Here is a 16,289-nt window from a genome sequence, read left to right on the forward strand (position 1 = left end):
TTCATTCAGCCTGGTGGGTATGATCAGGGGCAAATATATGGTCATTTGTGAGAATCAGTAGGACTGGGGTGGGTGATACATGGACCGGGCTCTGAATGAGGGTTAGGTGGACACAGAAGGTTGTCATTGCCGAGGAGACAGCCTGTGCAGCACAGAAATGGAAGAGGGCCCTGGGTATTGAGACCCACAACTGATTCTGTGTGGCTGAGTCTCAGTAGGGAGGCCTTCATAGAAGGATTAGGTGTTTCCAACTCTAGTGGGAGCCATGGGCATTCTTGGCTTGTATTGGGTTCTGTTTGAATTTGCCAAGTAGCTCTGGATGTTTTCTGCTAAGTTCATTTTATGGCTTAAAATTAAGGCCCATTTTTATGTGCTGCCTTGACACCTGTTGAAGCCCCAAGTGGCTGATGTGGCCAAGAGTGTATTCTTGGGTAAAGTGTCCTAGCCAGCCATCCCTTTTCATTGAGAGGACCAGAGCACTTCCTGCTTTGGCCTTTGAAGTGGGCTTCACTTGTCTACCAGCCCATGGAGTTATTCACACAAGCCGTTCACATCATCCTGTGGGAACCAGGTGGTACCCCAACTCTTGATCTTGTGAGACTTGCATCTCACAGCCCCTGGTCGTTCACTCTTTTCTAGTATACAGCATTCACATGGCCCTGTAAGGCGTGTGGTGTCCTCCCCTCTGGGCTGTGAATATATGTAGTAAACTGCTGTTGATCTCATCTGTCCAGTGTCCGGTACTTTGTGTTTGGCCGTCCCCATAAGCCTAAGACAGGAATTCTCAAACAAAAGTGACTTATAGGGAGGCCAAGGAGATGCCTGTGCCACGTGGCATTGTGCCACCAGTGTCCAGGAACATGAGGCTGTGCATTCTGAAGAATACTTGGAGAGGGAGTATGTCTGAAGGTCCCAGGGCCCTAGGAATGACACTTACACGACAGACCATATCAGGGTGGAGGAGTAGCTTGACAGAAGTGGGTGCATTCATCCACCCAGGACCACAGCTCAGACATCTGTTCACCTGTGTGTTGTTGCTGATGATCAGACCTCATGACTCATGAGCCCACGAGTAACCAGCAGTGCAAGCTGTCCCAAGGCCTGGTTTGTTTCCTAGGTTGGAGGCTTGGGAGGAGGGTGATCTTGGGGTAGATGTGTACAGGAGGGATTGGGTACTCAGGAGAAGGGCTCTTGGTGGTTTCATCTGTCACCATCATGACAGGACACTGACTTTTGAAGACGTGGCTGTGTACCTGTCCCGGCAGGAGTGGGGTCTCCTTGATGAGTTTCAGAGACACTTCTACCACGATGTGATGCTGGAAAACTTTGAACTTACAGTCTTTCTGGGTAAGGCCCTCACACCACCCCTGTACCCTTAGATGTTCTCTGCACTTCCCCTTTTTCCCAGGGGCTCGTCTGTCCTTCCTGTATCAGGACCATGGACACTGCTTCTTGCCCCAGCTCCCCAAGTATGTGCTGTGGCTGGTAAGGCTGAGGTATGTATGTGCACTGCCCTCTCCTGCAGCAGTCCCAGCATGGGGTCAGGCATCTAGCAGTCACTGTAGTTGATTCTACTTCGCTTGCCCTCTTCTGGCCTGTGACTTTGTACAGATCCAAGGCACCAGAATACACCAGCGGCTACTTCTTTCCTCTAGCTGACATTTCTTCATGCCTGCTGTGCCAGGAATTGCTAACACTGACACAGTTACGGCTGTCTTGCGAGACACTCTTCTGAAGTTTTCTGTAATCGGTTTCACCCCCTGTGGTCTATCACATGCTGAGTTGTGGCCCAGTACCGTCTGCTCTTTTGTAAGGTCTTTCCCTTCGTAGTTGCGTTACACAGGTGCCATGTATTTGCTCATCTGGGGAGGGTGGAGAACCTTTAAGCAGTTCACAAATGGCTGTTTAGCCACAGCAACATGGGTTCAGGGAGACCCTGATCTTGAGCGGGGGTGCCTGGGTGAGGGTATAACACCGGGGCTGTGTTGAAACTGCAGCAAGAGTCTATGCTCTGTGATTGGTGTTTTGGTGCCGGCGAGTACTTCTCTTGTCTGCTGTTTCTTCCCCAGTCTCGATGCTTGGCCTCCTTGTCAGCTCTGCATGTCACTTCCGCTCACACGTCCTGTGCGGGACCAATCTGTCCCTTTTGGCACTCTATGTCTTACCGACTTCCCTCGCTGCTCCCTTCTGCAGTGCTTCGCGGCATCGACCGCTCCGTATTGTGTCATGAGGTGTGCGTGTGTCTTCAAATAGTACTTGACCATGAGCTGCTCTGTCGCGGTTGGAGTTTCTTGGTCCTGGACGTACCCTTCTTCATAGTGGTGACATGTCACTGGTAACAAGGGCCTGCTGAAGCTCTTTGCGGAGAAACCGGTTATAGACCCTGCTCTCCTGCACGTTACACGTCGTAGCCATGTCCCTCGCCATTGGACCCCTTCCCCGTGTTCTGCTCTTTATTTCCTTGCAACAGAGCAGCTCTGTCCTCAGCCTGAGCCGATTCGGGTTCTGTAGACAATCCCTGGACTTGTCCTGAGTTTGTCAAACACATTCTTGTGCGTGGGCGGTCCCCCCAACCGCAGTAAGCATGGATCCTCCTCATTTGGTTCCTTTCAGGTGGTTGGTGTGGAGGAGACCACGAGGAGGAGCATTTCTGTAGGCGTGCCACAAGTGAGGACTCCAAGGCAGGTGTGTCTGCCCAGAAGGCCTGCTCCTAGGAGATACGAAGCCTCGTCTCGAGGGACGTTTTACACTTGGCTGCACCAGGGAGCACATACCACGCGGAGGCTGTACACCCATGGGGCAGGTGGGCAGTGAATGTTTTATTGCAGACCTCCTGTGGCACCAGAAGCGGCACATTGGAGAGAAACACTTGCGGAGCAGAGTCTCATTTGTGAGGAGCTACAGGTTCTGTGTCCCAGAAGCGCTTTACCTACATGGCGAGGTGGGGCGGGGGGGTCGGGAAGGACTTCAGGAATGACTTCTTGAGCAGCTCAGTGTCTCTTCGACGTAAGTCCCTCCCATTGTGGAGAAGCCCAAGCGATTACCGAGTGTGCAGTGGCCTCACGTGGTATGAAGACTCATTCGAAACGGAGGACGCAGGAAAGCTTTCAAGAACAGATACACATCTGTCCAACACCAGAGACCGCTCTAGAGGAAGACCTTCCATGTGTGGTGCGTGTTCCGTGTGTGGAAGTCTTGCAGCAGAAGGCACCGCCTCAGTCACCATTGGAGAGGTCACACTGGAAGAGGGCCTCAGGGGTGCAGGGAACGGGGGAGATTATTTAGCAAGGTCAACCTCACTGAGCATCACAAAGGTTACACTGGACAAAGGCCTTGTTTGTGCAGGGAATGTGGGCACCTCTTTACTTACAGATCCAGTCTCTTGAACCTGAGGTTTCATACTGAATCCAGGCCTCACGGGTGCGGGGAATGGGGGAAATCTTGTAGCCAGAGTTCTGTGCTCCTTCAGCATCAGAATTCATGCTGGAGAAGGCCTTTTGAGGACGGGGAATGTGGGAAATCCTTTAACTGAAGCTCTGTGCTCCTTCAGCATCAGAAAGCTCACACTGGCTGGAGGCTTCCTGCGTGTGCGGAGTACTCAGGTGGACGCCCCGTCTCACTGAGCACCCAGAAAGTCACATGGGAAACTTAGGTCATTACCGTAGATGTGCAGGGGATGTGCGATCTCTGTACTGCTGAGAACCCTGGAGGTGGTCCCTTGTGAGGGATCTAAATTCCACCTGAATTTAAACTCCTACATCTGAACAGCCACCAAATTCCAGGTATGTGCGAGGTATGTTTTCTTTTTTCATTAAAAAAAAAAAAAAACTTTTAATGTTTATTTTATTTTTGAGGGAGAGAGTGCAAGCAGGGGAGGGACAGAGAAGGAGGGAGACACAGAATATGAAGCAGGCTCCAGGCTCTGAACTGTCAGCACAGAGCCTGATGTGGAGCTCGAACTCAATGTGGGGCTCAAACTCCCCAACCGTGAGGCCGTGACCAGAGCCGTAGTCAGATGCTTAAATGACTGAGCCACCCAGGTACCTCTGGGAGAGGTATGTTTTAAAATCTGCCTTTGCCAGATTTATGCCCCCCAGTTCTGTTGCTGAAGCTGTTCTACGTCTACCCTGTGGAAGGTGCCCGTGGTATGTGTCATTCACTAACTACATTGTGTTCAGGGAAGTAGCACTTTCCTGTTGGTGGAAGGGTGTCTGAGAAGCCTGAGCTTTCATTCCTTTCTCATTTCCTTCTCTCTGATGATTTAGGCCATGGATCTGATCCAGTTTGGGCCTGGAAGACTCTGCTCATGACTTGAAAACAGACTTCCTTTTTCAGGGATGTTATTGGTCTCACATGACTTTTTTTTTTTTTTAATGCTTATTTATTTATTTAAATCATTTATTATTATTATTATTTGATTTACATCCAAGTTAGTTAGCATATAGTGCAACAGTGATTTCAGGAGTAGATTCCTTAATGCCCCTTACCCATTTAACCCATCCCCTCTCCCACAACCCCTCCAGTAACCCTCTGTTTGTTCTCCATATTTAAGTCTCTTCTGTTTTGTCCCCCTCCCTGTTTTTATATTATTTTTGCTTCCCTTTCCTTGTGTTCATCTGTTCTGTGTCTTAAAGTCCTCATATGAATGAAGTCATATGTTTGTCTTTCTCTGACTAATTTCATTTAGCATAATACCCTCTAGTTCCATCCACGTAGTTGCAAATGGCAAGATTTCATTCCTTTCTGATTGCCGAGTAATACTCCATTGTATATAAATACTACCTCTTCTTTGTTCACTCATCTGTCGATGGATATGTGGGATCTTTCCATACTTTGGCTATTGTCAATAGCACTGCTATAAACATTGGGGTGCATGTGTCCCTTCGAAACAGCATACCTGTATCCCTTGGATAAATACCTAGTAGTGCAACTGCTGGGTCGTAGGGTAGTTCTATTTTTAATTTTTTGAGGAACCTCCATACTGTTTTGCAGAGTGGCTGTACCAGTTTGCATTCCCACGAGCAGTGCAAAAGAGATCCTCTTTCTCCTTTCCAACATCTTTTGTTGGCCTGAGTTGTTAATATTAGCCACTCTGATAGGTATGAGGTGGTTTCTCATGGTGGTTTTGCTTTGTATTTCCCTGATGATGAATGATGTTGAGCATTTTTTCATGTGTTGGTTGGCCATCTGGATGTCTTCTTTGGAGCAGTGTCTACTCATGTCTTTTGCCCATTTTGTCACTGGATTATTTGGTTTTTGGGTGTTGAGTTTGATAAGTTCTTTATAGATTTTGGATACTAACCCTTTATCTGATATGTCATTTGCAAATATCTTCTCCCATTCTGTCAGTTGTCTTCTAGTTTTGCTGAATGTTTCCTTCACTATGTAGAAGTTTTTTATTTTGATGAGGTCCCAATAGTTCATTTTTGCTTGGTTTCCTTGGCCTCTGAAGACGTGTTGAGTAAGAAGTTGCTGCGGCCAAGATTAAAGAGGTTTTTGCCTGCTTTCTCCTCAAGGATTTTGATGGCTTCCTGTCTTCCATCCATTTTGAGTTTATTTTTGTGTATGGTGTAAGAAACTGGTCCAGGTTCATTCTTCTGCATGTCGCTGTCCAGTTTTCCCAGTACCACTTGCTGAAGAGACTGTCTTTAATCCATTGGATATTCTTTCCTGCTTTGTCAAAGATGAGTTGGCCATATGTTTGTATGTCCATTTCTGGGTTCTCTGTTCTGTTCCATTGATCTGAATGTCTGTTTTTGTGCCAGTGTTTGTTTATTTTTGGGAAAGAGAGCGAGTGCATGTGCATAAACTGGGGAGAGGCAGTGAAAGGGAGGGGGACAGTATCTGAAGAGGGCCATGTGCTGACAGCAGAGAGCCTACACAGGGCTTGAACTCAGGAACTGTGAGATCGTGACCTGAGCTGAAGTCAGTTGCTCAACCAATTGACCCACCCACGTGTCCCCTTTATGTGGCTCTTGTGATGGAATTTTCCAGCCTCCAAAGCACAAACCTGGGAACAGCCTGCCTTCCACTGTTCTGGTTTGTATGATGAAGGCCTTATTTCAGGCACCTTTAATCTTGGGGGTTCCAGTCCCTGTGTTTGTGGCGGCTTGAAAACAACCTTTTGAGCTGTTCTGCTGAGAACAGTTGAGTTGTGCTAGCATGAAGGTGTGACCGGCTTTTGTTGGGATTCCAAATTTGGTGCACCTCAGATGGGATATTACAGCAGAATACGTGTAGCTCTCTCATTTTGGCCTAGTTTGTGTTGCTGCTCTTAGCCTCCCGGAAAGACTGCAGGGCCTTATGGTCCTTATATGTAGCTTCGATGTTGTGGTGTTTTGTCGGTTCAGAGGTCAGCCTGAGGAAGAGACCATTGTGACGACGTCTGGTGTTTGTGGGAGTAACAGAGTATTCTGTTACTCATTCATAGGGGATGTTGCGCTTTGCTCAGCACTGGTAAGGGAAATCTGTTCCACAGATTCCTGCAAAGGAGCATGTGCCCTGGTGTCCAGAATTCTTTAGGTTAGTGGTACCGGTTGAAAGATTATAGGGGGGTGGGGCTCCTGGTGACTCAGTTGGTTAAATATCTGACTCTTGATTTCAGCTCAGGTCGTGATCTCACGGTTGTGGGATATAGCCCCACATCGGGCTCTGCACAGACACCGTGGAGCCTGCTTGGGATTCTCTCTCTCTCTCAAAATAAGTAAATAAACATTTTAAAGAAAAATTATAGGGTACTCATAATTATTATAAAAGACTGGACTTATAGGGAGTGAGGAGACTACAACAGACTGGTTGGATTGTGCCTCTTCTAAAAGGGCGTCCACGACGTTTAGTTCCTGTGGCTGTGAAGGATGAGAATCCGAAATTCTCAGGATTTCCAGAAGAGTATGTCTTGTGTAGCTGAGGGCCTGTCAGAAAGAATAATCTGAAGGTTTTACGAATCTTACAGCTCTTTTTGGGCTATCTCAAGGCTGTTGCTGTGCAGGGAGGAAAACTGGGAGCAGGGAGGGGTAGAGAGAAAGGAGATGTCTTGGTCAGTGATATGGCCTTTGTGCCTCAGACTGCAGTCCTTTTGAGTCAAGTGGAAATGGCTTTCATTGCTCCCCAATATTTGTTATCACTGAGGAGGGCATCCACTCCTGGGGCATGAGGAGAGATGGTGGAGTGGATATTGGAGGATTTTACAAAATAGTAGGAAGTCCAGATTTTTATTTCAAACCATGTTTCTAAAGCTTTGATAAGGTGTAGATGGCATGCAGTAAACTGTACAACTAAATAACCCAGGAAACCCCTCACAGTCATGATAATGGACCTGCCCATCATGCCCATATCTATAATGATGCCTTTCTCTCTCTCCCTCTCTTTCTCTCTCTCCCCCTCTCTTTCTCTCTCTCCCTCTCTTTCTCTCTCTCTCCCTCTCTTTCTCTCTCTCCCTCTCTTTCTCTCTCTCTCCCTCTCTTTCTCTCTCTCTCCCTCTCTTTCTCTCTCTCTCCCTCTCTTTCTCTCTCTCTCCCTCTCTTTCTCTCTCTCTCCCTCTCTTTCTCTCTCTCTCCCTCTCTTTCTCTCTCTCTCGCCTGCCTGCCTGTCAGGCAACCATTGGTTTACTTTCCTTTATAACAGATTAATTTGCATTGTCTGGAATTCTACATGATTGAAGTAATACATTGTTTACCCTTTTTCTTTTACTGCCATGGATGCCCTCTGCAGAATGTTTATTTTCAGATTCAGCAATGATACTTACATGATAGTTCATTATTTTTATATTACTGAGAGTATGATGTTCTATGAACTACCACTATTTGTATTTTCATTCGTCTCTTTATGGATATTGACTTCTTTCCAGTTTGGGTGGTTACAAATAAAATTGCTAGACATTTAATACAATTCTTTATGTGGTGTGTTTCATTTCTCTTGTGTTAGTACTTCAGAGTGCAGTGCTGGAGTCACAGGCTAGGTGAATGTCTTAGCTTTTTAAGAAATGTCAAAACTGGTCTAAAATGGTTCTCTCGGGGTGCCTGGGTGGCTCAGTTGGTTGAGCATTGGTCATGATCTTGCGGTTCGTGGGACTGCGTCGGACTCTGTGCTGACAGTTCAGAGCCTGGAGCCTTGCTTCCGATTCTGTGTCTCCCTCTCTCTCTCTGCCCTTCCCCTGCTTGTGCTCTGTCTCTGTCTCTCTCTCAAACAATAACCATTAAAAAAATGGTTCTCTCTACTAGCGGTGTATGAGAGTTCTGGTTCCTCTATATCCTTGCCAGTAGTAGATACAGTTTTTAAAAATTTTGACCCTTTTAATGAATATTTAGCAGTATTTCACTGTGGTTTTAGGTGAATTTCCCTGATGTTTCATGATGTTGAACATTTTTTCATTTGTATATTTGCCAGATACATGTCATCTTTGGTATAATGTTGGTTCATATCTTTTACCTGCTTTTTTTAAAAAAAGGTTAGAGGTACCTGGGTGGCTCAGTCAGTTGAGTGTCCCACTTCAGCTTAGGACATGATCTCTTAGGACGGTTTGTGGGTTCGAGCCCCATGTCCAGGTCTGTGCTGACAGCTCGGAGCATGAAGGCTGCTTCGGATTCTGTGTCTTCCTCTCTTTCTGCCCCTCTTCTGCTCATGCTCTGTCTCTCTCTCTCTCTCTCGAAACAAATGAAAACATAACATACTAAAACATACTGGATGCAGGGAAAGCAGTTACACAGAAAGATTATAGATCTAAATGCTTACATTAAGATAAAAGATGGATCTCAAATAAACAGCCTTACTTTACACTGCCAGGAATTAGAAGAATAAGCCCCAAATTAGCTGAAGAAAATAAATGGTAAAGATTAGAGCAGAAATAAATGAAATAGAGACTAGAAAAACAACAGAAATGATCAATGAAACGAATAATTTTTTTAAATATTTATTTATTTTGAGAGAGAGGGAGCAGGGGAGGGGCAGAGAGAGTGGGAGAGAGAGAATCCCGAGCAGGCTCTGTGCTGTCAGTGTAAATCCCATTGTGGAGCTCAATCTCACCATGGGATCACGACCTGAGGCGAATTAAGAGCTGAACACTTAACTGACTTAGCCACCCAGGTGCCCCTCCTTTTTTTTCTAATGTTTATTTATTTATTTTGAGAGAGAGGAATTGTTTTAAGAAAAGCAAAATTGACAAAACTAGCTAGATTAGCGGAGATAAAAAACAGGATCGAATTAAAATTATATAAAAAGTGGAGGCTTTGCAGCTAATACCACAGAAATAAAAGGATCACAAGACTACTGTGAGCAAGTATAGAGCACTGAGTAAGAAGATGAAAACAGTGGGGCACCTGGGTGGCTCAGTCGGTTAAGCGTCCGACTTCGGCTCAGGTCATGATCTCGCGGTCCGTGAGTTCGAGCCCCGCATCGGGCTCTGGGCTGATGGCTCAGAGCCTGGAGCCTGTTTCAGGTTCTGTGTCTCCCTCTCTCTCTGCCCCTCCCCTGTTCATGCTCTGTCTCTCTCTGTCTCAAAAATAAATAAACGTTAAAAAGAAAATTAAAAAAAAAAAAGACGAAAGCAGTAAGGTTTGGGGTTTTGAGCTCCATTTGGTGACAGCAATGACTGAAAAACTGCCCTTGTGCCCTAGATGAGAGCTGTTGAAATTATAGTTACAGGGAGAAAACCAAACATTCACATATTTTTCGGAATCTGGGAAGAGAGCTCTCCACGTCACAAATGGCGTGTGTGTTCTTGTACATTCTGTCAAGACAGTTCCACAGTCCCTTTGGTGTTAGGTTTTGTTTCATTTGAAACAGTATTTCTTCTCTCAAACACGGAAGTCCTACAAGATTTTTAATTCATAATTCATGACCACTTACCCATTTGTAACACAAATGAACTCATAGCAAACCATTTGCCTCATCCCTGGAATCCAGTCACTCAGACCACAAATAGGATTTAAAAGGTTTCCCTAAAGGACAGACGTTTGTGAGTAGGAGGAATGCAAAGAACAAAGGGGTTGAGAGACAGGATGAGCTTAGATGAAAGCTGCTTACGTAAGGAAAAACATCTTAGGGAAACATTTGAATTTTGAAACTCATAAAATCACTTAAAACCTTTGCTCTCTGAAGTAACTCAGTCTTTTCCTGAAATTCATGTTTTCTCCCTTTAAGGGGGGAGGGAAGATTTTTCTCTTTTGCAGGTCACAGGGTTTTTTCCTATGGAAGCACAATCCTGATTTCTTCAGCGTGTTCTCAGCCAGCTACAGAAGCATTCATCATAATCCAGGTGGTGTCATGAGATGTGGAGCCTCTGCCTGGACTGGGAGCTTCCCACGCACTGTGCATCTTCCCTTCGTCTGTGAGAGTACGTGACAGACACGGCCGCGGCTCTGCAGCGGGAACAGGCAACGTGAAGTTTCCAAAAGGCAGACGGAACAGCAGACGGAAGACAGATGCAATCTGATTGCACTGTAAAGATGAGGTTTCATAACTACATCAAAACTACACTCCATTCTTGAGGATTCTACCAAATCATATGAAAAACAAAAGATGTCCGACATCTAGGAGCGGTCCTAAATTCAACTCCATAACATTTCGTCTTCATTTGTCAGGAATAAAGCCATATGAAGAATATTCCAAGTCTGAGGAGCCTTTCCAGATGGCTCATCGTTCTCCTGTGTCCCGGTTTCTGGAAGTTTAGTACACTTTTACAAGTGGATACATTTAGTAAGTTACGCGTGGCCAGGTGTGATCTTGGATCAGAGAGCTAGAGAACAGACACATAGGGTAAAGCAAGAGAGAGTGATACAGCAGACAGAGGTGAGAGAAGAGGGAGGGGAAGAGAGAACAAGAGATGAATCATGTTAGAAGCCAAAGATTAAAAAAATATCAGAAAGTGGCACAGTTCTAGGAAAATGGGACAGGTGGGACAGTATAAGTCTTCAGTAGTGACGAAAAGGACTGTGTGTCAGGAACTGAATGAAAGTACATTTTCTAACAATTGAAATGGACTTGAGACAAATCAATACAGAATTCTGATAAAGATTTATTTTGCTGAGCCAGCAAAGTGTCTCCTTGCCCCTATGTAAAAAGAATTGGTAGGAACAGTTTTCGGAAGCACAGTGGATTCGCAAAGGAAAGCATGCATTCAGACAGCAGTTACAGGAGTGCCCTGGGATGCTGTGCTGCTTGTTGGGGTATTCCTTTCTGAGTCCTAGTCTCTGTTGGGTTCTGAGCCTGGCACTCCCCCTCTCATCAGGATAACGTCCAAGCTTCTGTTGTTAGAGAACAGATGGTACAGCTGTGCATTAAAGGTCTGTATGTATGTGACTAGGACCCTTTCCCATCTTCTAGAATCATGTGCTAATGTCCTGAAACTCAGATTCATAATACAGTTGGATGATAATTCATCATCGATCAGTTTCTAGAATCTAGAATTACTTTCAAGGTTCTGAATAACTGTCAGGAGCTAAGAATAAGCAGTGAAGACTTTTGCCCTCACAGCCTACAATCTAACGTATGTAGAGAGTGCCTAAAATTTTTTTCTCAAGTAACTAGCTGCAGGACATTTTTATTATAAACCTATTTTTCATACCGACTTTCACCTAGAGATCAAAGGGGAAAGAAGAGCTACTGACACTCATGTATTCCATGCCCCTAAATGTGTACGTTTCCCCATTTAAATGTGTAAAAGCTTTTAATTAAAACTGTGATGATCTCTTTAATTTTTAAATAAACTTATTTTTTACAGTTTATTTATTTATTTTGAGAGAGAGGGAGAGAGAATCCCAAGCAAGCTCCACACTGTCAGCATGAAGCCCGATCTCACAAACTGTGAGATAATGACCTGAGCCAAAATCAAAAGTCATTCGTCCAACCGACTGAGCCACCCAGGCATCCCATCAAAATAAACTTACCTGGTTTTTTTTTTTAATTTTTAATGTTTGCTTTTGAGAGAGAGACAGTGTAAACATGAGAGGGGCAGAGAGAGAGACAGACAGAATCTGAAGCCAGCCTCCTGGATCTGAGCTGTTAGCACAGAGCCCGATGCGAAGCTAGAACCCACAAACTGCCAGATCGTGACCTGAGCCAAAGTTGGACACTTAACCAACTGAATCACCCAGGCACCCCTAAAATAAATTTATTTTAGAGCAGTTTTAGGTTCAAGACAAAATAGAGCAGAAAGTTCAAGGAGTTCCTGTATACTGCCTGCCTGTCCCCAGATGCACAGCCTCCTGACTATGAACATTCAATATTAGCGATGTCCATTTGTTACAATCAATGAACCTAAACTGACACATCATTATTACCCGAAGTTCATAGTTCATTTTTTTTTCATAGTTTAAGTTAGAGTTTGCTTTTGGTGGTGTACATTGTATGGATTTGGCGCATGTGTAATGATACGTATCCATCATCATAATATATGGAATAATTTTACTGCCCTGACAGTCCTTCATGCTCTGCATATTCATCCACCCCGTGCCTTAACCCCTGGAAACCACTGATCTTTTTACTGTCTCCAAAGTTTTGCCTTTTCCTAAATGCTATATAATTGGAATCACACAGTATGTAGCCTTTTCAGATTATTTTCTTTCACTTAGTAATATATTTTTTTGGTTCCTGTGTGTCTTTTTCATGGCTTGAAAGTTCATTTCTTTCTAGTGCTGAATAATATTCCATTGTATGAATGTACTAGGGTTTATGTATCCATTCATCTATTAAAGCAAATCCTGGTTGCCTCTCATTTTGGCAACTATGAATAAAGCTACTATGAACATGTGTGTGCAGGTTTTTGTGTGCATGTGTTTTCAACCCATATGAGTAAATACGAAGGAGTGTGATTACTGGATTGTGTGGTAAGAGTATGTTTGGTTTTATTAGATACTGTCAGACTGTATCCCAAAGTGTCTTATGCAACTGTTCACTCCTACCAGAAGTGAATGAGAGTTCCTGCTGCTCCACATTCTCACCAGCATTTGATGTTGTCAGGGTTTGGGATATTGGCAATTGTGTTACGTGTGTAGTAGTATCTCACTCTTAATTTGCTATTTCTTAATGACGTGATGTTGAACATCATTTCTTATGCTCGGTAGTGATATGTGTATCTTCTTTGGTGAGCTGTCTGTTAAGGTCTTTTGCCCATTTTTTAAATGGTATTTTTTGCCCATTTTTAAATCAAGTGTTTTACTGTAGGGTTTTAAGAGTTCTTTGTATATATTTGATAACAGTCTTTGATTAGATGTGTCCTTTGCAGATGTTTTTTTCTGGTCTGTGGCTTGTCTTCTATTCTCTTGACATTGTCTTTTGCTGAGCAGAAGTTTTGAATTTTAATGGAGCCCAGCTTATCAATTATTTCTATAATGTATTGTGCCTTTAGTTTTGTATTGAAAAAGTTATCACTATCCCCAAGGTTATCTAAGTTTTTTCCTATGTTATCTTCTAGGAATTTTATAGTCGTTGTTGTTGTTATGCATTCAGGTATGTTATCCACTTTGAGTTCATTTTTGTGAAGGGAATAAAGACTATGTTTAGTTTGTTTGTTTGTTTGTTTGTTTTTTGCATCTGGATGTTCAGTTGTTCCAGCGTATTTGTTGAAAAGGAAAAGATTATCTGTGTTCCATTGCATTGCATTTGTTACTCTGTCAAAGATCATTTGACCATAGGTCTATTTCTCAGCTCACTATTCTGTTCCATTAATCTTTTTATCGATTCTTTGGCCAGCAACACACTGTCTTGATCACTGTTGCTTTAATTTTTTTTAATGTTTATTTTTGAGAGAGACGGAGGTTGAATGGGGGAGGGGCAGAGAGAGAGGGAGACACAGAGTCTGAAGCTGGCTCCAGGCTCTGAGCTGTCAGCAGAGAGCCCAGCGTGGGGTTCAGACCCATGAACTGTGAGATCATGACCTGAGCTGAAGGAAGTTGGCCATTTAACCGACTGAGCCACCCAGGCGTCCCCTGTCACTGTTGCTGTAGTAATCTTGAAGTTGGGTAGTGTCAGTCTTCGACTTTGTTCTTTTTCTTGAATATTGAATTAATTAGCTACTTTGGTTCATTTGCTTCTCCATACAAACTTTAGAATCAGTTTGTCGATATCCACAAAATAACTTGCTGGGATTTTTACTAAGAGTGTATTGAATATGTAGATAAATTTGAGAAAAACTGACATCTAGACAATATTGAGTCTTCTTGTTCATGAACCTGGTATGTCTCTCCATTTATTTAGTTCTGGATTCTGTATCTGTGTCTTCTCCGCGGAGTCCTACCCAGACAGGCGTGCTCTGAAACCTCAGGCTGGCCGCCCTTAAACCTCAGCCCCAGAGGCTAGCATCAGAGGTCAGGTGCAGGTGGCCGCCACCAGCCGCTGCATCCTGGCTTCCTCCTACAGAGGCAGTGTCCTCGCCTCAGGCTCAGAAGCCGGGGCCTCACTTCCTCCTACTCCAGAAGGTGATGCCCCACCTGTGGCAACCAAGCAGTGCTGTTGCCTCTCTTGCACATGTGTTCATGCAATCTTGGGGACCTGCCCTTGGGTCAGGAGACTCTGCATCAGGAATCTCAGGTGAACCTGAGCCCTGGGACATGGTTGCCAGCCTCTAGGCCTTCATGCCCTCGTTACTTGGTCTGGTTTTTCTTCCCATGGGGAGCTGCAGAGGGGCTTGACCAGCCCTTGGAGGACTCTCCTCACAGAGGAGTTTTCTTTGGCCTTAGAGAAGGGGTCCTGCCGGGACTGGGAGGTGACGGATAGCCACAAGCCCTGCTTCCTCACAGCAGCTGGCCGGGTTTAGTACATGCAGTGCACAAAATGCGTAACAGTCTTTAAAAGAAGGCAGCTTTAGGGGTGCCTGGGGGGGTGGGGCTCAGGCAGTTAGGCGTCCGACTTCAGCTTAGGTCATCATTTCATGGTTCAGGAGTTTGAGACCCGCATCCAGCTCTGTGCTGACAGCTAGGAGCCTGAAGCCTGCTTCGGATTCTGTGTCTCCCTCTCTGCCCCTCCCTTGCTCACACTCTGTCTCTCTAAAAATAAATAAACATTTAAAAAATTTTATGAAAAAATTAAAAGCAGGCAGCTTTCAGTCTACAAGATTTCAAGAGAGGGAATTAATGGATGTAAAATGAGAAAGTAGCTTTAGGTTGTCCAAGATGTATTAAGTGAGAAAATCAAAACATGGGTCAGTGTACAAAGTCTGACTTAATTTTTCCTGAGAAAAACAGTTGATACAGGCATACATTTGAACACAGACACACACGTGCAGATACAATTCTGAAAAGATAATGCTCTACTGCACGTGTTTTTCTCCAAGAGGGAGAACTGTCATAGACTTTTCACATGCTATTTTATAATTGTATATAATGTTTTGTATTAGGGAAAGTAACCTGTACTGATCTCTTCTTCTCCCCCTCTCCCTCCTCCTTTTCAAAAATCCTGCAGATTTAGAGAGGACTCCAATTACTGTGAGAAACACCATGACCTGAAAATCACAACAGTACAGTGGAATGTTATCAAATGTATCAGAATCACCTGGAAAATTGTTAAACCACAAATTCTAGGTCCTGATCCCCAGAATCTCTATTTCACTAGGTTAGTTTCTGAAATGAGGATGAGCTTTTCTTTTTTTTTTTTTTTTTTATGTTTATTTATTTATTTTGGGAGAGAGAAAGCAGGGAAAGTACAGGGAGAGGGAGAGAGCGAGAATCCCAAGAAGCCTCTGTGCTGTCAGTGCAGAGCCCAATGTGGGGCTCAAACCCACAAAACATGAGATCATGACCTGAGCTGAAACCAAGAGTCGGACGCTTAACCGACTGAGCCCCCCAGGAGCCCTGAGAATGAGCATTTCTAACAAGTCACCAGGTGACACTGATGGTGAAGGTCTAGGAATCAAACTTGAAAAACAGGGTTCTGTGAAAAATGAGGCTGCCTAGTTCCAGGCCTTCGAGTCCACCACCATGAAGAAATGCAGGCTCCCAGAAGCAGAGCCAAGGTTTCTCACATACATCCCCTGAGCATCTGTGCATGAGCAAGTCAGGCTAATGGCCTACTTGGCTAGAGTCCTTCACTGTGGAGCCCTCTGAGTGCTTTATCCACCAAAGCTATCTAACCACCTGTGTATTTTGCCTAGAGCTTATTCCAAAAATGCCCACCCAGTTATCCCTCATATATTATCCTTCAAGTTTTTGCTCAATGACCCTCCAGAGAGGCCCGCCTTACTGCTCTATGTAATACACATACCATACTTCTAAGCACATTCACCTTATGTTCTTCTTGTACCTACCACATTCTAACATGCCGTATGATTTAGTATTTCTTCTTTCATGATTTCTGTGACC

General features: G+C 44.4%; 1 long non-coding RNA gene across 2 annotated transcripts; it reads left to right on the top strand.

Moving 5' to 3' along the window:
- The first annotated feature begins 420 nt into the window (after nucleotides 1-420).
- LOC122208567 lies at nucleotides 421-11,727 on the top strand. Of its 2 annotated transcripts, none has more exons than XR_006197285.1 (3): nucleotides 421-1,496; nucleotides 2,614-3,782; nucleotides 10,138-11,727. It is a non-coding gene; the product is annotated as an uncharacterized LOC122208567 (long non-coding RNA). The 2 variants fall into 2 exon arrangements; XR_006197284.1 differs by having other exon boundaries at nucleotides 421-1,347.
- Nucleotides 11,728-16,289: the final 4,562 nt, after the last annotated feature.

Source organism: Panthera leo, chromosome E2 (genome assembly GCF_018350215.1).
Source record: "Panthera leo isolate Ple1 chromosome E2, P.leo_Ple1_pat1.1, whole genome shotgun sequence".
NCBI classification, from domain to species: Eukaryota; Metazoa; Chordata; class Mammalia; order Carnivora; family Felidae; genus Panthera; species Panthera leo.